The sequence below is a fragment of the Canis lupus genome, chromosome 25 (genome assembly GCF_048164855.1).
Source record: "Canis lupus baileyi chromosome 25, mCanLup2.hap1, whole genome shotgun sequence".
NCBI lineage: Eukaryota > Metazoa > Chordata > Mammalia > Carnivora > Canidae > Canis > Canis lupus.
In genome coordinates this window covers 38,575,345-38,596,779 of record NC_132862.1, presented here as the reverse complement: position 1 = coordinate 38,596,779, position 21,435 = coordinate 38,575,345, and the positions used below count along the sequence as shown (strand labels likewise).

At 39.5% G+C, this 21,435-nt stretch overlaps 1 protein-coding gene and 1 pseudogene across 4 annotated transcripts in view; both read left to right on the top strand.

Moving 5' to 3' along the window:
- Window positions 1-21,435, top strand: part of CD4 (CD4 molecule) — a 51,364-nt gene that overhangs the window by 23,044 nt on the left and 6,885 nt on the right. The gene's annotated exons all lie outside the window — the stretch shown is intronic.
- On the top strand, window positions 813-3,141 carry LOC140617574 (small ribosomal subunit protein eS27-like pseudogene; annotated as a pseudogene).

The window sequence follows — 21,435 nt, the reverse complement described above, 5'->3', positions numbered from 1 at the left end:
AGAAACACAGAGAGACAGAGAAGGCAGAGGGAGAAGCAGGCTCCTTGCGGAGAGCCTGATGTGGGACTCAATCATGGATCCTGAGATCAGGCCCTAAGCCAAAGGCAAGATGCTCAACTGCTGAGCCACCCAGGAATCTCACACATTTAGGTCTTTAATCCACTTTGAGTTTATTTTTGTGTATGGTGAAAGAAAGTGGTCCAGTTTCATTCTTTTGCATGTTGTTGTTCAGTTTTCCCAACACCATTTGTTGAAGAAACTATCTTTTTCTCATGACATATTCTCATCTCCTTTGTCAAAGATTTTTTTTAAAGATTTAATTAATTAATTTATTTATTCATGAGAGACACAGAGAGAGAGAGAAAGGCAGAGACACAGGCAGAGGGAGAAGCAGGCTCCATGCAGGGAGCCCAATGCGGGACTCAATCCGGGGACTCCAAGATCACGCCCTGGGCCAGAGGCAGGCACCAAACCGCTGAGCCACCCTCCTTTGTCAAAGATTAATTGACCAAATAATTTTGGTTATTTCTGAGTTTTCTGTTCTATTTCATTGATCTATGTGTCTATTTTTATGCCAGTACTATACTGTTATACTTACCACCACTTTGTAATATAACTTGAAATCTGGATTTGTGATATCTCCAGTTTTGTTTTTCTTTTTCTTTCTTTCTTTCTTTCTTTCCTTCTTTCTTTCTTTCTTTCTTTCTTTCTTTCTTTCTTTCTTTCTTTCTTTTTCTTCTTCTTTCTTCTTTTTTTTTAAAAGATCTTATTTATTCATGAGAGACACACAGAGAGGGGCAGAGACACAGGCAGAGGGAGAAGCAGGCTCCATGCAGGGAGCACCGATGTGGGACTCGATCCCGGGACTCCAGGATCGCGCTCTGGGCCAAAGGCAGGCACTAAACTGCTGAGCCACCCAGGGATCCCCTCATCAGTGTTTTATAGCTTCCAGGGTCCTGGTTAAGTTTATTCCTAGATATTTTATTGGTTTTGGTGCAATTATAACTGGGATTGTTTTCTTAATTTCAGTTTCTCCTGCTTTATTAGTTAGTATAGGAATGCAACAGATTTCTGTACATTGATTTAGTATCCTACAACTTTACTGAATTCATTTATCAGTTCTAAACGTTTTTTGGTGGAGTCTTTAGGGTTTTCTATATATAGTATCATGTCATCTGCATATAGTTTTACTTCTTCCTTTCTATTTGGATGCCTTTTGTTTCTTTATGTTGTCTAATTGCTGTGGCTAGGACTTTCAGTACTATGTTGAATAAATGGGGTGAGAGTGAACATCTTTGTCTTGTTCTTGACCATAGAGGGAAAGATCTCAGATCTTCACCATTGAGTATGATGTTAGCTGTGGGTTTTTCTTTTTTTTTTTTTTTTTGTTTTTAGCTGTGGGTTTTTCATATGTCCTTTATTATGTTGAGATATATTCCCTCTAAACCTACTTCAGAGAGGTTTTTTTTTAAGATTTTATTTATTCATGAGAGACACTGAGAGGCAGAGACACAGGCAGAGGGAGAGACAAACTCCTCAAAGGGAGCCTGATGTGGGATTTGTTCCTGGGACCCCAGGACCACACCCTGAGCCAAAGGCAGATGCTCAACCACTGAGCCACCCAGGCATCCCTTGGGTTTTTATCATACATGGATGTTGTACTTTTTCAAATGCTTTTTCTGTGTCTACTGAAATGATCATATGGTTTTTATCCTTTCTCTTATTGATGTAATGTATTACATTGTTTTATGAACATTGAACCATCCTTGCATTCCAAGAATAAACCCCCATTTGATTGTGGTGTATGATTTTTTTAATGTATTATTGAATTCAGTTTGCTGATACTTTGTAGAAGATTTTTGTATTTTATATTCATGAGCGATATTGGCTTGTAGTTTTGTGGTTTTTTTGTTGCTGTTGTTTTTTGGTGGTGTCTTTATCTGGTTTTGGAATCAGAGTGATACTGGCCTCATAGATTGACTTTGGAAGTTTTCCTTCTTCTTCAATTTTTTGGAATGGTTTGAGAATAGGTATTAATACTTCTTTAAATGTTTGGTAAAAGTTAGTCACATGCTTCTCACTAGGGGTGTCACCTTGGAGATTTGGTTGGCTGGGTTTGTGAAGGATCAATATGCCTTGGGCTAGAGATTTAATACATCTATCCTTGGAAGAGGAAAAGAAAAAACATAAAAAGAAATGGGTAGTTCAAAACTCAAATTCCTATTTTATGGTTATAAAATGTCCGGGTTGCTACAAGACAACCATGGTTTTCAGCCATGCTCAGACAGTGGTTCTTTGTGAAGGCTGCTCAACAGTGTTGAAGCAAACAGGAGAAAAGGCCAGACTCACAGAAGGGTGTTCATTTAGAAGAAAGTAACACTAATGATCTACACAACCTCCTGAATTAGTGTTATATCGAAGAAAGCCTTATCAGTTCAGTAATTCCTGTTAATATACCAAGATATTATGTTTAATTTTGTAGGTATATAACAGTCATCTCCTATTTTATTTTCCAATAAAGTTTTGATTATGGGCAATCAATAAACAAATAAATAAATGTTTGGTAGAACTCACCTGGAAACCATCTGGTCCTAGACTTTTGTTTTTTGGGACTTCTTTGATTACTGATTCAATTTCATTGCTGGTAATTGGGTTTGTTCAAATTTTCTATTTCTTCTTGCTTTAGTTTGGTAGGTTATATGTTTCTAGGAATTTATCCATTTCTTCTAAGCTGTCAATTTGTTGACACATAGGTTTTCTTTTTTTTCCCCCAAGATTTTATTTATTTATTCATGAAAGACCTAGAGAGAGAGAGAGAGAGAGGCAGAGACAAAGGCAGAGAGAGAAGCGGGCTCCATACAGGAAGCCTGATGTGGGACTTGATCCCAGGACCCTAGGATCATGCTCTGGGCCAAAGGCAGACGCTCAACCACTGAGCCACCCAGGTGTCCTGACATAGGTTTTCATCTTCTGTTGTAACTGTATTTCTACGGTGTTGGTTGCTATTTTCCTTTTTCATTATTACATTTGTTTATTTGGGTCCTCTCAGTTTCTCTTCTTCTTCTTTTTTAATGAGTCTGACTAGTGGTTTATCAATTTTGTTTATCTTTGGAATTTTTGCACCTTTTGGAGGCTTCTGCAAATAAGTACCTCATTCTATTTGCTTAATTTAGGAAATTTTATCAAGTGCACATCTTTTTTTTTTAAGATTTATTTATTTACTCGTGAGAGACACACAGAGAGAGGCAGAGACATAGACAGAGGGAGAGAAGCAGGCTCCCTGCAGGGAGCACAATGCAGGACTCAATCCTGGACCCCGGGATCATGCCCTGAGCAAAAGCAGAGACACTTAACTGCTGATTCACCCAGGTGTCCCTCAAGTGCATTTCTTAAATGACCTTATCTAATTGGAGTATTTCTCATAATGATTATTACAATTTCCATGAGGGCTGGCTGAAGTTTTTATAGGACCCTTAGCCACAAATGGAGGTCAAACCACATTTCTGTGTAGCCATGTTTTGGGGCCCTCAACCTGGCTGTTAACTATCTAAGTTCTCAGGATACAAAAATGATCTTGTTTAATCTTAGGTTGTTTTTGTTTATTTATTTTTTTTTTAGATTTTATTTATTTATTCATGAGAGAGACACAGAGAGAGAGAGAGAGGTGGAGGCAGTGAGAGAAGTAGGCTCTCTGCAGGAAGCCTGATATAGAACTTGATCCCAGGACTCCAGGATTAAGCCCTGTGCCGAAGGCAGACTCCCTGCAGGGAGCCCAGTGCAGGACTCAATCCTGGACCCCGGGATCAAGCCCTGAGCAAAAGGCTAAGACACTCAACCACTGAGCCACCCAGGCATCCCTTAGGTTGTTTTTAGTAGGATTTGGTCATTTTTGTAGAGATTTATGGCTCTGAACCATAGTTCTTAGACATAAAATAAGCATGTATGCTTGGAAAGTGACATGATTAACTTTTTAGAATTTTAAGGGTCCCATCTTTATCATTATTTATTTATCTTTTAAGCTAAACCTTTGGGTCTCTTGGAGCCTAAAGGGGATGTAATGCTGGGTTGGGAATTGTGTAATCTTTTACAATGTATCTCAATCTTGAGATTGTTGGGTGACCTAATGTCAGTCTAACCTATGAGCAACTTGTACTGACACAGGAGTCTTTGAGTTAGGTGGCAAGTGCTCTGACAGCTTTTAAATGCTCAACCTGTGTCCACCAATTTTGCAGCTGCTCCTGAGTAGCAAGAGCCTTTATCTACACAAAACAAAACAAATACGTGCATCTTAACACACCAGTAGTAACCAAGAGATGTTACTGTGGCCTGGCCAAAATGAGGCCCTGTGTGAACCACCAGCAATTCCCAACATGAAGCTGGGGTTGGAAGAAAGGATTGTATTCGCAAACTTCCCAAAATGCGGACTGTGGGCTGATACCAACCAGCAGTTCCTATGGTGGAATCTAGGGAAATTCCAAGTAAAAGAGGAATTGCAGACTAAATTGCTAGCGGTTCCCAGTTTGGAATCAGAGGATGAAGCCAAGATCTGGGTTTTCCAATCAAATGCTGAACTGTGATCTGAATTACCACCAGTTCCCAACATGGAACTAGTGAAGCTAGACAAATGAGGAGCTGACTGGAAAGTTAATTAGATTAGGAAGGAAGTTCATTAGCAAAGAGTGCATGTTTCAAGCAGGAGCACCTCCCTAAGGGGGACAGACAGCATATACCATGCTGTCTAACCAGGTAATTCCAGACTGACTGGCTAAAGATTACATTCCTAGGAGGGTCTTGGTTTGCTGATGTGGGGATTAGCATAAGTGACTCTATTTTGGGCCTATTGTCTCATTTTTAATAAGTGACAATAAATCTTCCTCTACCCTTGATCCCCAGTTTCTTAGTTTCCTTCCCCAAAGGCAACTTTTAACAGTTTTTGTGTTTTCTTCAAGAGATGATCTATGCATATATGTATACAGTCCTCTCTTTTCTTACATAAATTAATAAATTCATCATATATGGATGTGCATGTATATGTATATAGTGAACGCCTACAAGTGCTAGGTGATATTCTATATTCCCTCTGGTGCTCGGGATATAATATAGTGGAAAACAAAAGAGACATTCAGATAGCGGTTCTAACCTTTTTTTTTTTTTAAATTAGAAAGCTATATTGAAAGTTGTTTTATATTCATTTGTGTGTGTTTATATATATCTATATCTGTCTATCTATTTCCACCTCATTTCTTTTCAGGGACTGCATTGTTCTTTTTCATAATTATACTGTGATTTATTTGACTGATTCCATATTGTTGCACATTTAGGGCATCTTCTGTTTATTGCTATCACAAGCAGTGAATCAAACTGCATATCTCTGGGCATATATGCAAACGTCTTTGTAAGATAAATTCCTAGAACTGAAATTGGTGGGTCAGGTCAGCTTGATCTTTAAATATCTTTCTGTTATACAGATTTTTCTCAAATGGCAACTGCTATAAGATTTGACTATAAACTAATTTGCACTTTCCAATAATTACTTCCTTTATGCAAATCATATTGATATTATTGTTTTTTTTCCTCCAGATTTAAAAAGTATTACATACTCATTACAGAATATTTGGCAAATACAAAAAAGAATAAGGAATAAAATCAAGTGCATGCATATTTCCACTATTTAGAGATAACCTCTGTTAACTTTTTATTTATTTCCTTCCAGGCTTTGTTTTTTTTTTAATATTATTTATTTATTTATTCATTCATGAGAGGCATAGAGAGAGGCAGAGACACAGACAGAAGGAGAAGCAGGCTCCATGCAGGGAACCTGACGTGGGACTCAATCCCGGAACCCCGGGGATCATGCCCTGAGCCAAAGGCAGATGCTCAACCACTGAGCCACTTAGGCATCCCCCAGGCTTTGTTTGGTGTGGAAAATATAGTATATATATTTTTACATAGATGATATTATTCTATATATACCTTTTATCCTACACCCTCCTAACATTTTGTCATGGTGGGACAATCAATTATTAGAGTAATTTTTAAAAAGTAATCTGCCAATGTTAAATAAATACAAAATTAGGGATCCCTGGGTGGTGCAGCGGTTTGGCGCCTGCCTTTGGCCCAGGGCGCGATCCTGGAGATCTGGGATCGAATCCCACGTCGGGCTCCCAGTGCATGGAGCCTGCTTGTGTCTCTGCCTCTCTCTCTCTCTCATTGTGTGCCTATCATAAATAAATAAAAAAATTAAAAAAAAAACAAAAAAAAATTATAACTTTTTTATACAATGATAGCTACTCTGGAAAATTTATTTATTTATTTACTTATTGCTAAAGATTTTTATTTATTTACTCATGAGAGACAGAGAGAAGGCAGAGACACAGGCAGAGGGAGAAGCATGCTCCTTGCAGGGAGCCTGATACGGGACTTGATCCTGGAACTCTGGGATCACACCCTGAGCCAAAGGCAGATGCTTAACCACTGAGCCACCCAGGCATCCCTACTCTGGAAAATTTAATGGACAGATATAAAATTGTAAGTATTTCATGATATCTGTGCGAGGATGTTGTTATAAGAATTGTTTATAATATGAAAGAACAAAATTTAACCTGAATATCCATGAATGACGAAAGAATTGAACTATGCTACAATCATGGAAAACTATTCAGGTAATTAAAAAAGTGAGGGCTTTCAGGAAAATGGAGTAGACACATGTATTAGTCAGCTTATGCTGCCATAATAAAATACCATAAACTAGGTGGCTCCAACAATGGAAATTTATATTTTCACAGTACTGTCGGCTAGAAGATCAAGATTAGAGTGTCAACACGGTTGGGCTCTAGAGATAACTCTTCCTGGCCTACAGGTAGTGCCTTCTTGCTGTGTCTTCACATGGCAGAAAGAGAGAAGAAGCAAGCTTTCAGGTGTCTCTTCTTATAAGGGCACAAATCCCATCATGAGGACCTCAGGACCTCATCTAAATATAAATCTAATTACCTTTCAAAGGCCCCATCTCCAAATATTATCACATTGAATGTTAGGCTACAACATATGAATTTGGAGAGGGGGGATCCCTGGGTGGCGCAGCGGTTTGGTGCCTGCCTTTGGCCCAGGGCGCGATCCTGGAGATCCGGGATCGAATCCCACGTCGGGCTCCCAGTGCATGGAGCCTGCTTCTCCCTCTGCCTGTGTCTCTGCCTCTCTCTCTCTCACTGTGTGCCTATCATAAATAAATAAAAATTAAAAAAAAAAAAAAAAGAATTTGGAGAGGGGAGACACAATTCAATCCATAGTAACATACTGTTTGCTAAGCACACTAAATATAACAGAAAACCCCGGACATTACATATAGAACTAACATAAGAAGACTCTGAAGGGTGTAGAGAAGAGGGCAGACTGGTAAGGACCTCAGGGTCTGAGGAACAACACGGTAGTAAGTTTTCTTTTGTCTTGTATATCCCAGTCTCAGAGGTAAAGAAGCCAGCAACTGGGAAACTTCAATGGATACAGATGAAAATAAGCCTCAACAAAAAGCCTGCTCTCTTAGCCAAAGGACCAGGAAAGAAGCAACCTAGAAAGACGAACTACTTTTAGATAATAACTGCTCTACTCCTATTAAACATCAGAAGAAAAACAGTGGCCCCTTCCCATGCCAGAAAAGGTTGAATGGGGAGCCTAAACTTCCACCCTGCTGAGGCTATAATGAGGCACCCCAATATCCCCACTGGCCCCAGTAGAAAATTGGGCCATTCATTCCCATAAGCCAGTGGCAAGGGTCCTCAACCCTCTGTACTGTTAGTAAAGATCACATATGAAGCCAGGATTTCCACCTCCACCCAGCAATCATGAGGCACCCCTCTTTGTTGGGTGGTTGTCAGAGGAGGTCTAGTGGAGAGTCAAGACTTTCACCATCACTCAGCAATAACAAAGCCACAACCATAGGGTTTATGGAGACCAGGTGGGGAGCTAGAACTGCTACCCCTGCCCAATTATAAGGAGCATCCCCTTCTATGGCAATGGAGAATGAGAGAGGAACCTCGATTTCTATTTCTACCTGACAGTAGTAAGGTGGCACCATTCTCTTCCCTTGTCAGAGTGATGTCAGATAAAGCCAGTTGAAATAGAAGGATTCAATAAGATCCAAAGTCCCATAACATAGCATTCAAATGTCCAGGTTGCAATAAAAAATCATTCATGAGGGGCACTTGGCTGGTGTAAAAAGTTCTTAGCAAGCAATTACAAACATACTTGGAACAAATAAATGAAATGGAAAGACTCAGCAAAGGAATAAAAGATATAATCAAAGAAGAACAAATGGAAATTTTATTTTTACTTTTTAAAGATTTTATTTATCGGGGGACACCTGGATGGCTCAGCGGTTCAGCGGCTGCTTTGACTCAGGACGTGATCCCAGGGTCTGGGATCGAGCCCCGCATCAGGCTCCTTGTGAAGAGCCTCTTTCTCCCTCTTCCTGTGTCTCTGCCTCTCTCTGTGTGCGTGTCTCTCATGAATAAATAAATAAAATCTTTAAAAAAAAATTCATTCATCCATTTGAGAAAGAGGGAGAGAGCACACAAGCAGGGGGAGCAGCAGGCAGAGGGAGAGGGAGAAGCAGGTTCCCAGCTGAGCAGGAAACCCAATGCAGGGCTCCATCCCAGGACCCTGGGATTATGACCTGAGCCAAAGGCAGACGCTTAACCGACTAAGCCATGCAGGTGCTCCACAAATGGAAATTTTAGAACTGAAAAATATAATAACCCAACTACAAAGATCAGCAGATGGACCCAACAAAAAAATGAAAAAGACAGGGGAAAGAATCAGTAAACTGCAAAATAGAAATAATAGAAATTATGTAATCTGAACAACAGAGAGAAAATAAAGTGGAAAAAAATGAACAAAGCCTAGGGACCTGTGGGACTATAACAAAAGATCTAGTATTTGTGTCAATGGAGTCCCAGAAGGAGAGGAAAAAGAATATGGGGCTGAAAAAATACTTGAAAAAATAATGGCTGAAAAATGTCCCAAATTTGGTAAGATATTAGCCTATAGATTCAAGAAGCTGAGCAAACCTTAAGCAGGATATATCTAAGGAAATATATTATGTATTATTAGCATATATTAAAATACCATAATTAAACTTCTGAGCAATAAAGACAAAAGAAAAAATCTTCAAAATAAACAGAGAAAATTGACTACCTTACCTACAGGGTAACATTTTAAATGACAGCAGATTTCTTGTCAGAAACAATGCAAGTCTGAAGAAAGTGACATGATATTATTCAAATACTAAAAGAAGAGAACAATAAGCCCAGAATTCTATACCCAGAGAAAATATCTTTAGGAATTAAGGAGAAGTCGAGACACCTTCAGATGAAAGAAAACTTAAGAATTTGTTGCCAGACTTAGCCCAAAAGAATGGCTCATAGAAGTTTTTTAAACAGAAAGGAAATAATGGAGAAGGAATCTTAGAATATCAGGAAGAAAGAACAAGGTAAACACATATATGAATAAATATATTAAGCTTTCCTTTTCTTCTAGAGTTTTCTAAATTATGTTTGAAGCAAAAATGAAAACATTATCTATGTGTTTCTAAATGTACATAGGGGAAATATTTAAGACAACTAATTAGATATGGGCACCTAGGTGGCTCAGTCGGTAACATCTGCTTTTGGCTCAGGCTGTGGTCTCAAGGTCTTGGGATTGAGCTCTGAGTTAGGCTCCTTGCTCAGTGGGGAGCCTGCTTCTCCCTGTCTGTCTGCACCCCACCCCCTGCTTGTGCTCTCTCTCTTTCTCTCTTACTTTCTGTCTCTTTCAAATAAATAAAGAAAATCTTTAAATAAAATAAAATAAAGGGAAGTCTGGGTGGCTCAGTGGTTTAGGGCCGCCTTCAGCCCAGGGCCTGATCCTGGAGACCCAGGGTGAGTCAGTCCCAGGTTGGGCTCCCTGCATGGAGCCTGCTTCTCCCTCTGCCTGTGTCTCTGCCTCCCTCTCTCTCTCTCTCTCTCTGTGTGTGTGTCTCTCATGAATAAATACATAAAATCTTAAAAAATAAAATAATAAATGGGGAGGTTAAAAGAATGTAAAGGCAGATAAGGTAAAATGATAACAAAAGTAGACCATGATAGGTTATATACATGTAAAATGTAGTACCTACAGTAATCACTAAAAATGTACAATTACCACAGGTCAATTAAAATGGATTCTAAAACACATTTTAAAATGTTTACATACCAAAGTATAAAATAAATATCTATGAGTCCATACTGATACAATAACTCATTGACTAAATAAATAAATGAGGGAAAGAGACAAATTTCCTACATAGAATAGAAGAATTCCAAATAATTTATGTAGATAATATGCCCTCAAGGAGGTGGAACATAGCTCTTCACTCTTTTTTTTTTTTTTCTTAAATATCTTTTTTTTTTTTAAACATTTTTTTAAATTTATTTATGATAGGCACACAGTGAGAGAGAGAGAGGCAGAGACACAGGCAGAGGGAGAAGCAGGCTCCATGCACCGGGAGCCCGATGTGGGATTCGATCCCGGGTCTCCAGGATCGCGCCCTGGGCCAAAGGCAGGCGCCAAACCGCTGCGCCACCCAGGGATCCCAGCTCTTCACTCTTTAAGTGTGGGTTGTTCATAGTTATTAATTTCCAAAGTGTATAGTATGGAAAGGGGGTAAGAATAACTTTACAGTGGAGAAAGCTGAAGAACACTACCTCAGCCAGGTGATCAAAATCAACACTCATAAGTCATGTGGATAGTATGTACCCTTGATATGTAATGAAAATGGCACTTTATCTCTGTGATCTTCCTCCCTAAACCCCATAAACCTAGTCTAATCAAGAGAAAGACATTAGAACCAACCCCCCCCCCCCCCCCCCCCAGTAAAGAGACATTCTACAAAATAACTGGCCGGTACTTTTCAAAAATGTCAAAGTCATTGAAAACAAAGAAAATCTGAGGAAACTGTCATAGCCAAGGAGAGCCAATGGAAACATGACAACTGAGTGTAATATGGTCTCCTAGATGGGATCTTGGGGTGAAAAAGGGACATTAGATAAAAACTAAGGAAATCTGAGTAAAGTATGGACTAGTTAATGACAATGTACCAAAATTGTTTTATTATTTATAACTAATATTTAATACTAATGTAAAGTGTTAATAAGAGGAGAAATTTGATATAGAGCATAGGGAAACTCTACCATTTTCATAATATTTCTATAAATCTAAAACTATTCTAAAAAGTGTGTTACAAAAAGAAGTTCAAGAAGCACCTGGCTGGCTCAGTCAGAAAAGCATGTGATTCTTGATCTCAGGGTTGTGAGTTCAAGCCCTACACTGGGTGTAAAGATTGCTTAAATAAAAATAAAACTTAAAAAAAAAGACATTTAAGAAACACATAGACAAGAAAAAGGGTGCCTAGGTGGCTCAGTCAGTTAAGCATCTGCCTTCAGCTCAGATCATGATTTCAGGGTCCTGGAATAGATCCTGTGTGGGCTCCATGCTCAGTGGAGAGTCTGCTTCTCCTTCTCCCTCTGCCTGTCCCACCAGCTTGTGCTCTTTCTCTCTCTCTTTCTCAAATAAATAAAATCTTTTTTAAAAAAAGAAAGGAGAGGGACCCCTGGGTGGCTCAGCAGATTAGTGCCTGCCTTTAGCCCAGGGCGTGATCCTGGAGTCCCGGGATCAAGTCCCTCGTTGGGCTCTCTGCATGGAGCCTACTTCTCCCTTTCCCTCTGCCTATGTCTCTGCCTCTGAGTGTGTGTCTCTCATGAATAAATAAATAAAATCTTAAAAAAAAAAAGAAAGGAGAAAGAAAACAGAAATCAGAACAAGCAGACGTAAGCTCTAACTTATCAATAAGTACATTCAATGTAAACGGTCTAAATATACCAATTAAAAACAAAGATTTGACAGAGAAGATTAAAAAGCAAAACCCAACAATATATTGTCTATTAGAAACTCACTTCAAATATAATGACACAGACAGATTGACAAGTAAAAGGATGGAGAAAAGGACATGCTATGTAAGCATTAATCAAAGAAAAGCAAGATTGGATATATTAATATCAGATAAAGTCAATGTTAGAGCAAAAAAACTACCAGTCAGAGAAGGACATTATATAATGACAGTGGCAGGGGCAGCCTGGGTGGCTCAGCGGTTTAGCGCCACCTTCAGCCCAGGGCCTGATCCTGGAGACCCGAGTTGAGTTCCATGTCAGGCTCCCTGCCTAGAGCCTGCTTCTCACTCTGCCTGTGTCTCTGTCTCTGTCTCTGTCTCTCTCTCTGTGTCTCTCATGAAAAAATAAATAAAATCTTAAAAGAAAATAATAATGACAGTGTCAATCTTTCAAGAAGACTTCGTAATCCTAAATGGGTATGTACTAAACAGCAGGTCTGCAAAATATGTGAAGGAAAGCTGATAAAACTAAAAGGAGAAATAGTTGAGTCTTCAACACCCCTCTCCCAACAATTGACAAAACAACTACATAGAAATCAGCAAGGGTATAGAAGAACTCAACAACACCATCAATCAACAGGATCTGACATTTATAGAGCACTCTATCCTACAGCAGCAGAATGCACATCTTTTACAAATGTCCACAGAACATATACCAAAATGGTCTATATCTTGAGCCATAAAAAAAAAAACAAACTCAACAAACTTAAAAGAATTGAAATTGTGCAGTATGTTCTCTGACCACATGGAATCAAACCAGAAATATAACAGGAAAATCTCCAAACACTTGAAAACAACAAATTTTCAGTATTCCATGGGTCAATAATGAAGTCTCAAGAAAAAGAGAAGAATACATTAAATCGAGTGAAAAAAATTTTTTTCAAGATTTTATTTATTTATGTATTTATTTTTTTGAGAGAAGGGAGGGAGGGAAGGAGGGAGGAAGAGCAGAAGGAGAAGGAGAGAGAGAATCTTAAGCAGATTCCATGCCCAGAGTGGAGCCCAACATGGGGCTTAATCTTGCAACCCTGAGATCATAACCTGAGCCAAAATCAAGATTTGGACCCTTAACCAACTGAGCCACTTGAGCACCTCAAATTGAGTGAAAATTTAGAAAGAATCTAAAAAAATATCTTACAACTAACATTATACTTAATAATGAAAGACTGAATACTTTCCCCTAAGATCAGGAACAGAGCAAATATACCTGCTTTACCACCTGTATTCAACATGGTACTGCAACCCCTAGCAGTGCAATGAGGCAAGGAAAGGATAAAAAAGAAATACTGATTAGAAGAGAAGAAATAAAACTGTTCCTATTTGCAAATGACATGATTGTTTATATAGAAAATCTTAAAGAATATTTATCTTAAAAACTTCTTAGAATCAATATGTGAGTTTAGTAAGTTTACAGAATATAAGAGATACATAGGCAAATTTATTGTTTTCCTATATACTAGAAATGGATGTGTACATACAGAAATTAAAAATAAAATGCCATTTACAAACGCTCAAAAATGCTTAGGTAAATGAAACAAATATGCACAGGATTTGTATGCTAAATACTACACAGTACTGATGAAAATAGTCAAAGAAGACCTAATAAATGGAGAGACATGCCTTGTTTATAAGTGGAAGACTTAACACTGTAAAGTTGTCAGTTCTCCCCAAATTGATATACAGGTTTAACATAATTCCTATCAAAGTCCCAGAAAGATTTTTGTGTAGATCTAAATAATATTATTCAAAAATTCATAAGGAAATCTAAAGAACTCAAAGATAGTGAAACCAATTTTGAAAAAGGAACATAAAGTAGGAGAAATCAGTCTAGCTTTCAAGACTTCTATAACTGAAGTACTAAAAATCGTGTGATATTTGTAGAGAGGTAGACAGACACAGATAAATGGAGCAAAATAGAGAACCCATAAATATATCCTCATAAATATGCCCAATTGACTTCCTTTTTTTTACAAAGGTGCAAAAACAATTCATTGAAGGAAAGATAGCCTTTTCAATAAATGGTGCTAGAAAATTGGACATCCATAGGTAAAAACGATCACCAGCAACAACAAACCCGTGACCTAAATCTCATGCCTTCTTTAAAAGCTAACTCAAAATGGACTATGAACTTCAATGTAAAATTATATATGAGAGAGTTTTCAGGATCAGGACTGGGCAAAGAGTTCCTAAACTTGATAACAAAAGCATAATCCCGGGCAGCCCAGGTGGCTCAGCGGTTTAGCTCCGACTTCAGCCCAGAGCGTGATCCTGAAGACCTGGATCGAGTTCTATGTCGGGCTCCCTGCATGGAGCCGGCTGTGTCTCTCTGCCTCTCACTCTGTGTGTCTCTCATGAATAAATAAAATCTTTAAAACAAACAAAACCACAAAAGCACAATCCCTAAAAGGAAACATGCATAAATTGGTCTTTATCAAAATTAAAACCTTTTTTGCTCTGCAAAAGTCTACTAAGAAGAGGTAAAGACAATGTATAAAATGTAAGAAAATATATGCAAACCACCTATCCAACAAAGGACTAGTACCTAGAATATGTAAACAACTCTCAGAACTCACTACCAAAAAATAAAAAACAAAACCTCAATCCAATTAGAAAATGGGTAAAAGATATGAACAGATATCTTATAAAGAGGATATAGAGATGGCAAAAAGTACATAAAATGGTGTTCAACATCATTAGTCATTAGGGAAATGCAAATCAGCACTACAATGAGATATCACTACATACCTATCAGAAAGGCCAAAAAAAAAAAAAAATAGCAACACAAAATGCTGGTGAAGATGCCAAGAAACTGGTTTACTCTGGCATTGTTGGTGGGAGTATATAATGGTATAGCCATTCTGGAAAAAAGTTCAGCAGTTTCTTTTTTTTTTTTTTTTTTAAGATTTTATTTATTTATTCATAGAGACACAGCTAGAGAGAGAGGCGGAGACACAGGCAGAGGGAGGAGCAGGCTCCCTGCAGGGAGCCCGACTTGATCCAGGGTCTCCAGGATCACGCCCTGAGCTGCAGGCGGCGCTAAACCGCTGCGCCACCGGGGCTGCCCAGTTCAGTTTCTTAACTAAATGTTCATCAACCCAGCAATTGCACTCCTAGGCATTTATCCCAGAGAAATGAGATGAAGATTTCTGTCGACCCAGAAATTTGTATACAATTGTTTATAGCAGGTTTACTCATAATAGCCAACAACTAGAAATAACCCAAATGTCCTTCAATGAGTGACTAGCTATATCTATACAATGGAATACTGTTCAGCAGTAAAAAGAATGAACTACAGATACATACAGTAACCTGAAAAGAAGTCAATCCCAAAAGGTAACATACTGTATAATTCCATTTATGTAACATTCTTGAAATGACAGATCATTAGACATGGAGAACAGATTAGTGATTACCAGAGGTTAAGTGAGGGAGGAGTTTGGGAGGAAGGAGAGATGGCCAGAAAAGGGCAACATCATTGTGGTGTTGGAAACGTTCTGTATCTTGACTGTGTCAATGTCAATATCCTGGCTGTGATATTCTACAATTTTGCAAGTTGTTACCATTGGGGTGACCTGGGTAAAGGGTACTCAAGATTTCTGTATTATTTCTTATAGTTCTATTGAAATAAAAATTTTGATTTAAAAAATTTGAGAATTAAAAGATTAGCTCTCATAATTTCAAAATAAACAAAAAGAATGAACATGCTCCACATGTATATTCTTAGGAGGATGTCAAAGCATATTTTTTTTTTGATGTTTAAATTTTTATTTATTTATTTATGATAGTCAGAGAGAGAGAGAGAGAGAGAGGCAGAGACACAGGCAGAGAGAGAAGCAGGCTCCATGCACCAGGAGCCCGACGTGGGATTCGATCCTGGGTCTCCAGGATCGCGCCCTAGGCCAAAGGCAGACGCCAAACCGCTGCGCCACCCAGGGATCCCTCAAGGCATATTTTAAGTGGAAAGAGTATATGTTAATATAATCCTATTTTAAGGATTTATGTATTCCAGAGAGAGAGTTGGGGGAGGGGCAGAGGGAAAGAATCTTCAGACAGAGTCCCTGCTGAGCCTGGAGCCCAATGCAGGGCTCAGTCTTATCACCTGTGTGATCATGACCTGAGCCAAAACCAAGAGTCTGATGTTTAACCGACCGAGCCACCCAGGCACTCAGTATAATTCCATTCTAATTTAAAAATTCAATATGTGTGAATATATGTTTGCATGAACAAAGAAGAAAGTATGGAGGAATGTATACCAAACTCTCTACAGTAATATTAGAAAGGTAGGCAAGGGAAAAGGGAAGTACTGAGTCTGTATAAATATTGTAATTCAAAACTAAAAAGTAGTCTACTCTAATGCAATGTCTAAAATGCATATGACGAATATTTCCCATTTCATTAAAAATTGTTTTAATACAATTGCACCAAAAATAATAAGATACCTAGGAATAAACCTAACCAAGGGGGTGAAAGATCTGTATTCTGAAAAATATAAACTGATAAAGAAATTGAAGATGACACAAAGAAATGGAAAAACATTCCATGCTCATGGATGGGAAGAACAAATATTGTTAAGATGTCTATACTACCCAAAGCAATCTGCAGATTTAACGCAACCCCTGTCAAAGTACCAACAGCAGTTTTCACAGAACTAGAACAAACAATCCTAAAATTTGTATGGAACCATAAAGGATCCCAAAGAGCCAGAGAAATCTTGAAAAAGAAAAGCAAAGCCAGAGGCATCACGATTTCAGACTTTCAAGTTATATTACAAAGCATCAGTAATCAAAACAGTATGGTTAACAGAACAAAGGAGAAAATCCAGAAATAAACCCACAATTACATGGTCTATTAATCTTTAACAAAGAAGGCAAAACTATCCAATGGGAAAAAGACAGTCTCTTCAACAAATAGTGTTGGGAAAACTGGACAGCAACATGTAAAAGAATGAAACTGCATCACTTTCTTATACCACACACAAAAGTAAAGTCGAAATGGCTTAAAGACCTCAGTTTGAGACCTGAAACCATAAAAAACCTAGAAGAGAACACAGGCAGTAACTTCTTTGACATCAGCCATAGGAGTGTCTTTCAAAAATGTATTCTGGGGATCCCTGGGTGGCGCAGCGGTTTGGCGCCTGCCTTTGGCCCAGGGCGCGATCCTGGAGACCCGGGATCGAATCCCACATCGGGCTCCTGGTGCATGGAGCCTGCTTCTCCCTCTGCCTGTGTCTCTGCCTCTCTCTCTTTCTCTCTGTGTGACTATCATAAATAAATAAAAATTAAAAAAAAATGTATTCTGAGGCCAGAGAGATAAAAACAAAAATAATCTGTAGGGACTACATCAAAATAAAAGCTTCTGCACAGTGAAGGAAACAATCAACCAAACTAAAAGGCAACCTCCTGAATGGGAGAAGGTATTTGCAAATGACATACCTAATGGAAGGTTAGTATCCAAAATATGTAGAGAACTGATACAACTCAACACTCAAAAAACAAATAATCCTATTTTAAAATGCGCAAAAGATACGAACAGATATTTCTCCAAAGAAGACATATAGATGCTCATAGACAACACGGAAAGATGCTCAACTTCAATCATCATGAGGGAAATGCAAATCGATGCAAATCAAAATCACAATGTGATATCACCTTGTACCTGTCAGAGTGGCTAAATCAAACATCAAAAACATAAGAAAGAACAAATGTTGGTGAGGATGTGGAGGAAAAGGAACCCTTAAAAAAACTGTATTTATTTATTCACGAGAGACACAGAGAGAGGCAGAGACACAGGCATGGGAGGCCTATGTCTCTGCCTCTCTCTGTGTCTCTCGTGAATAAATAACTAAAATCTTTTTTTTTTTAATTTTTATTTATTTATGATAGTCACAGAGAGAGAGAGAGGCAGAGACATAGGCCGAGGGAGAAGCAGGCTCCATGCACCGGGAGCCTGACATGGGATTCGATCCCCGGTCTCCAGGATCGCGCCCTGGGCCAAAGGCAGGCGCCAAACCGCTGCGCCACCCAGGGATCCCAAATAACTAAAATCTTTTAAAAAATTAATATACTCTAATATACAGCCATTATCTTTTTATCTAATGTTGCACCTTATTGACAACACTATTATTTTTATATGTACTGGTTTGCATTTTTAAATTATTGTTTTAAGAATAACATACTAGGGGATCCCTGGGTGGCGCAGCGGTTTGGCGCCTGCCTTTGGCCCAGGGCGCGATCCTGGAGACCCGGGATCGAATCCCACATCAGGCTCCCGGTGCATGGAGCCTGCTTCTCCCTCTGCCTGTGTCTCTGCCTCCCTCTCTCTCTCTCTCTGTGACTATCATAAATAAATGAAAAAAAAAAAAAAAAGAATAACATACTAGAAATGACATTAAGGACATAAAGTTTTAATAACAGATTGTATATACTGCAGGATTGCTTCTGGAGAGTTTCTATTCATTTACATGAAGTCTAGTTAAACTATGCCTTTTCCACTAGCAGCCTTGCCAGTACTGGGTAGTATTATTTAACACTTTCTTTTTCTTTTTTCTTTCTTTCTTTTTTTTTTTTTTTTGCTCATTTGATATTGAAAAATATATCAGTGTTGTTTTTAATTTGCATTTTTCGATTGCCTGTGAGGTGTTACAATGTGCTCCTTTCTAAAAATTCTTGTCTTTTGTGTCAGTGCTTTTGTTCTGTTTCTAGGATTTGATCTTCTTCCAGAACAGCTCCCCTTCTCAAGTTCCTGATCTCTGATGAGGACAGTTTCATTCTCCTCACTCCCCCTAATTTCTGAACTAGGGAGTCAGGATTTTTTCTTTTTCTCTACTTCAATCCTGTTTTCCCAACAGTCACCCATGATGGCTATTCCTTCCTTTAAAAGGAATAGCCTATTCCTTCCTTTTGCTGTTTCATCTTGTTAAAATGAAAGTGACAGGCCCCAAATGGTGTCACTTGGGGTAAGGCCCCGAGTCAGTAAACCAAGACTTAAGAGCTAACTTAACTGCAGTTTCAACCCCAGAAATGTGACCTTTGACCCATCAACATGGGCATTTCCTGGTCAGCACTAGGAAATTTACTGATGGGGATCCCTGGGTGGCGCAGCGGTTTAGCGCCTGCCTTTGGCCCAGGGCGCGATCTTGGAGACCTGGGATTGAATCCCACGTCGGGCTCCCGGTGCATGGAGCCTGCTTCTCCCTCTGCCTGTGTCTCTGCCTCTCTCTCTATCTCTGTGTGACTATCATAAATAAATAAAAATTAAAAAAAAAAAAGGAAATTTACTGATGGACCCCATCTGTTTCCCTTAGGAGGGTGATCTTGCAAAAAACAATGGATTCTCTGCTAATAATTTCCTTTTTTCCACCTCCTCTCTACCTTTAAAAATCTTTCCTTTTGAGGGTGCCTGGGTGGTGCCTCTGACTTTGCTCAGATTATCTCAGGGTCCTGAGATGGAGTCCCACTCAGCAGGGATTCTGCTTGTCCCTCTGCACCTCCTCTGCTAATGCTTTTTTTTCTCTCTCTCAAATTCATAAAAATCTTTTTTAAAAACCCCACAAACCTTTCCTTCTCTGTAGGCCTTCAGAGTTCCCCTTTACTTGCTAGATAGGATACTGCCCAACTCATGAATGCATTAATAAAGCCAATTGAATCTCCACGATTCATTCAGTTGAATTTTGTTATTTATTTTGTTTTGTTATTTCCTCAGAGAATGGCACCGTCATTAGCCAAGGCCACAGAACTCCTATCTGGATTACAGTGGAAGCTTCTTGGCAGTTTGGCAATTCTCTCTCTTCCTAGTCTCTCCTACTTAGATTTCTCTTCCACCTGCTTCAGTACTGACTAGCAAAGCAATGCCTTGTACACATCACCCCCTAGCCCATTGGATCAGATCTGGAAGCCTCTGCTGGACATTCACTACTGGGCATCACTTCCCACAGCTTCCCAGTTGGAAACCTAGACGCCTTCGTGGTTTCCTCACTGGAGCCTTTCCACTTCCCAGATATGCTCATTCCTCCCCTTTGTTCTGGCCTGTTGCCTATTCTTCTTTCAAGGCTTGGTGCAATACCGATCTTCTCCACGATGTATCCCAGACTCATCCATACTCTTATATCTTTCACACCACCTTGTGATCTCTTTTACAAAGTGTGTGACAGCCTATACAAGTGACAGGGCCATGATAGGGCCCAGAAGAGGAAGGGGAAAGCAAGGAGGGAGAGTTAATTTAGGGAAAGGGTGACCCACTTCATTTACAACCAAGTGAGTTTTGGGGGATGGCAGGATTTTCAGATAAAGTTATTCCTTGGGCCACTGGAACTATCTCAGAATTGAGGAGAGAGGCTGGGTCCAGGAATATCAGTTTGGGAGTCACCCATAGCACTGACAGGTGGTGCCCTGGAGTTTAGAATGTCTGTAGAAATTGGGAAGAGGATGTGAGACAGAGTCTGGGGAACACGTAAATGCTATTGTCAGAGCAAGAACCCAAGAGGAAGAAAAGGAAATGGTGCTCACATAGGAGGAGAGGGCCAACAAAGTAGAAAAGGGGGCAGAACCCAAGAAGGCTACTTACTAGTCCAAGAAGCTTGGTAGATTGTGAAAAGAATGCAGCAGGATTTTAGAGTAACTAGGAACTAAGCCAAGTGCAGAGCAAGGGAAGGAGCCAGAGGGCAGGGACCCCCAAAGAACCAAGGACAGAGGGCTTGGTGGTATGCTGAGGGAGAGCCCAGGGCTACAGCTAATCTGGAAAGGTCTCCTGTGGAGGATGAACCTGGGCAGTGGGAATGGGCCTACCAGGCCTGCAGAGGGAGGCAGGGGAGAATGCTGGGCCAATGTGACACCCAGTCTCCTACACCCAGGTGCAAACAGAGAGAAGACCCATAACTGCTCAGAAGTAGAGCCCGAGGGGCTGAAGGTGGGGTTTTGTTCTCAGCTACCTTCACCCCATCCCTCCAAATATGTATTCTTTTATTTTTTTATTTTTTTATTTTTTATTTTTTTAATTTTTTTTATTTATTTACTTATGATAGTCACAGAGAGAGAGAGAGAGGCAGAGACACAGGCAGAGGGAGAAGCAGGCTCCATGACCGGGAGCCCGATGTGGGATTCGATCCCGGGTCTCCAGGATCGCGCCCTGGGCCAAAGGCAGGCGCCAAACCGCTGCGCCACCCAGGGATCCCCCAAATATGTATTCTAAGTAAAAAATTGTGCGTTTGCTATGTGAGAATAGCCTTTAAAACCTTCCTCTACAGGAATTCTGAAGGTGCCACCACATCCAGAAAGTGATTAGCTAAAGAGAAGAACTTCCTCCTGGTGATGGTTATTAGGTACTAGGAGAGGAGACTGGGGGAGGCCACGTGTCCCTGCTTGAGGAACTTTCCAGACACAGTACTGCATAGTATACCCAATGGGCTTGGATTTTAATCCTGGCTCCGCCACTTACTGGAGTCAAATCCAAAAGGTAGAAAAGGGTATGTAGTGAGAATCACC